Source organism: Elephantulus edwardii, unplaced genomic scaffold (genome assembly GCF_000299155.1).
Source record: "Elephantulus edwardii isolate Elephantulus edwardi_28Jun2011 unplaced genomic scaffold, EleEdw1.0 scaffold00092, whole genome shotgun sequence".
NCBI lineage: Eukaryota > Metazoa > Chordata > Mammalia > Macroscelidea > Macroscelididae > Elephantulus > Elephantulus edwardii.
This window is the reverse complement of record NW_006399842.1, coordinates 4886248-4889860: the sequence shown is the minus strand read 5'-3', so window position 1 is coordinate 4889860 and position 3613 is coordinate 4886248. Positions and strand designations below refer to the sequence as shown.

At 44.2% G+C, this 3613-nt stretch overlaps 1 pseudogene; it reads left to right on the top strand.

Annotated features, from left to right (window-relative positions):
- The first annotated feature begins 2029 nt into the window (after window positions 1-2029).
- LOC102863514 lies at window positions 2030-3360 on the top strand (annotated as a pseudogene).
- Window positions 3361-3613: the final 253 nt, after the last annotated feature.

Here is a 3613-nt window from a genome sequence, read left to right as displayed (position 1 = left end):
TCTCTTCTCTTCTCTTCTCTTCTCTTCTCTTCTCTTCTCTTCTCTTCTCAATCAAATTATCTAACAATAACCAATATTACACACAAGCAAAATCCCACTGATGATTTTCCAGAAATGACTGGAATAATAAATCCACAGAGAACTGCCAGATGTGCAGGCTGGGTTTAGAAGTGGCCATGGCACCAGGGACATCATAGCCAACATCAGACAGATGTTGACTAAAACCAGAGAAATATCTATCTGTATTTCATTGACTATTCAAAGATATTTGACTGTATGGATCACAATAGATTGTGGCTAACCTTGAGAAGAATGGGGATTCCAGAACACCTAATTGTGCTCATGCAAAACCTATACTTGGACCAGAAAGCAGTAGTCAGAACAGGGCAGGTAAACATTGTGTGCTTCAGGATCAGCAAAGTTGTGGGTCAAGGATGCACTCTCACCTGCAGAACCAATCATCAGGGAGGCTGCACTTTATAAAGAGGAATGTGGCATCAGGATTGGAGGGAAACTTACCAACATTCATAGTTAGGCAGATGACACAACATTGTTTGCTGAAACTGAAGAGATACGAAATTTTTGCTGCAGAAGATTGAGGACTGTAATCTTCAATATGGATTGAAGCTAAACAGCAAGAAAACAAAGATTCTCAACACTGGGCCAATTGGCAACTTCATGATAGACAGAGAAAAAAATTGAGATTGTTGATAACTTTAGCTTCCTTGGTTGCACAGTCAACACTCTTGGCACCAGCGGTCAGGAAATGAAAAGATGAATTGTATTGGGAAAGTCTGCTGTCAGGGACTGAAGAGCAACAGTGTCAGGCTGGAGACTAAGGTGTGCCTGATCCAGGCCATGGTCTTTACAATTACTTGCTGTGAATTAAGAGCTAGACAATAACTAAGGATGATAGAAAAAAAGGATCGATGCCTCTGAGCTGTGCTGGAGAAGAGTGCTGAAAATACTGTGGACTGCCAGGAGGAAAAAACAGGTCTGTCCTGGAGAGGGTGAAATCAGGCTGCTCCGTGAAGGCAAGGAGTTTGAGGCTCCATCTTACATACTTTGGTCATGTCACCACAAGGGACCAGTCCTTGGAGAGGAACATCATGCTTGCAATGAATTGACTTAATGGCTGGATAAATGAGATTAAGTCTGTTGGAGGTGATGAGATTGGCTCAGGATAGAGCAGGTTTTAGAGTAATGTACATCGGTGGCTATGAATTGAAGGTGACCCAATGACGCATAAGAGCAACAACAATAAGCAAAGTCTTGTTGAAGATTATTACAAAATGGCTAGAACAATACACTAAATACTGCTGTGGCACCAGGGATATTCCTGATATGAGATGGTCTTAGCTAAAAGCAAAGAAAAAAAATGTCTATCTGTGTTTTATTAACTATACAAAGGTATTATCTAAGTGTATCACAATAAATTATGTTTACCATTAAGAATATTGGGAATCCCAGACCACTCAATTTTCCTCACATGAAATCAATACCTACACCAAGAAGCTGTTGTACTAACAGAGCAAAGGACCACAGCATAAAATCAAGAAAGGTGTGCATCAGAGGTATATCCTTTCTACAAACCTATTTGATCTGTATGCCGAACAGATCATTCGAGAAGTGGGGCATTATGAAGAAGAATATAGCATCAGGACCAGGCGAAGACACATAAACAACCTGCATTATGCAGATGATACAACCTTATTTGCTGAAAATGATAACTTGAAGTACTTGCTGTAGAAGATCAAGGAATACAGGCTCTAACATAGATTGCATTTTAACATCAAGGAAAGAAGTATTTCAACACTGGGTCGATAGGCTATGACATGATATACGGAGAAAAAGATTGAAGTTGTCATAAATGCTGTCTTATTTGGATCCACAATCAACATCCTTGGAACCAGGAGCCAAGAAATTAAAAGATGAGTGTGTTACTTCCCTCAGCTCTTAGCTTGTCGGGGATGGTAACCAGAACCCACTGTCTGCTCCTGCCATCCTTCCTTCCTAACCCATAGCCCGAATGCATGAGTGCATCTCCATCCACATTGGCCAGGCTGGTGTCCAAATTGACAATGCCTGCTGGGAGCTCTACTGTCTGGAGCACAGATGCCAAGTGACAAGACCATGGGGGGGGGGGGGAGATGACTCCTTGAACACCTTCTTCAGTGAGACTGGTGCTGGCAAGCAAGTGCTCAGGGCAGTGTTTGTAGACCTGGAATCCACAGTTATTGATGAAGTTCACACTGACACCTACTGACAGCTTTTCCACCCTCAGCAGCTCATCACAGGCAAGGAAGATGCTGCCAAGAACTATGCCCATGGGCACTATACCATCGGCAAGGAGATCATTGACCTCGTATTGGACTGCATGAGAAAACTGGCTGACCAGTGCACAGGTCTCCAGGGCTTCTTGGTTATCCACAGCTGTGGTGGGGGAACCAGTTCTAGCTTCACATTCCTGCTGATGGAACACCTATCTGTTGATTATGGCAAAAAAGTCCAAATTGGAGTTCTCCATTTACCCAGCCCCCCAGGTTTCTACAGCTGTGGCCGAGACCTACGACTCCATTCTCACCACCCACACTACCCTGGATTACTCAGATTGTGCCTTCATGGCAGACAATGAGGGCATCTATGGCATCTGCTGCAGAAACTTTCATATTGAACGCCCAACCTACACTAACCTTAACTGCCTTATTAGTCAGATTGTGTCCTCCATCACTGCTTCCCTCAGATTTGATGGTGCCCTGAATGTTGACCTGGTAGAATTCCAGACCAACCTGGTGCCCTATCCCCGCATCCACTTCCCTCTGGCCACATATGCCCCTGTTTTCTCTGCTAAGAAAGCTTACCATGAACAACTTTCTGTAGCAGAGATTACCAAAGCTTGCTTTGAACCAGCCAACCATGTAACCCTTGCTATGGTAAATACATGGCTTGCTGCCTGTTGTCCCATGGCGATATGGTTCCCAAAAATGTCAATGCTGTCATTGTCACCATCAAGACCAAACACAGCATTCAGTTTGTGGATTGGTGCCCCACTGGCTTCAAGGTTGGTATTAATTACCAGCCTCCCACTGTGGTGCCTGGTGGAGACCTAGTCAAGGTACAGTGAGCTGTGTGCATGCTGAACAACACCACAGCCATTGCTGAGGGCTGGGCTCACCTGGACCACAAGTTGGATCTGGTGTATATGCCAAGCATGTCTTTGTTCACTGGTACGTGGGTGAGGGGATGGAGGAAGGAGAGTTTTCTGAGGCCCATGAAGACATGGCTGCTCTTGAGAAGGATTATGAGGAGGTAGGTGTGGATTCTGTTTAAGGAGCAGGTGAGAAAGAAGAAGAGTACTAATTCCTTTCAGCACTTTAGCATATCACACTCAGAATTGACAAAGCTTACTGGCTAGATTGTCTCTATCAATGTAATCATGTCTTATTTTTTCTGTGTGTTCCTGTAAGATTTTTCCCCATCATGTCTCATGTTGTTGTTGTGTTGTTGTTATGTGCCGTCGAGTCGTTTGCGACTCATAGTGATCCTATGCACAACAGCCCTAAACCCTGCTCTATCCTGCGCCAACCGCACTGCCTCTGACACACCCATCCCG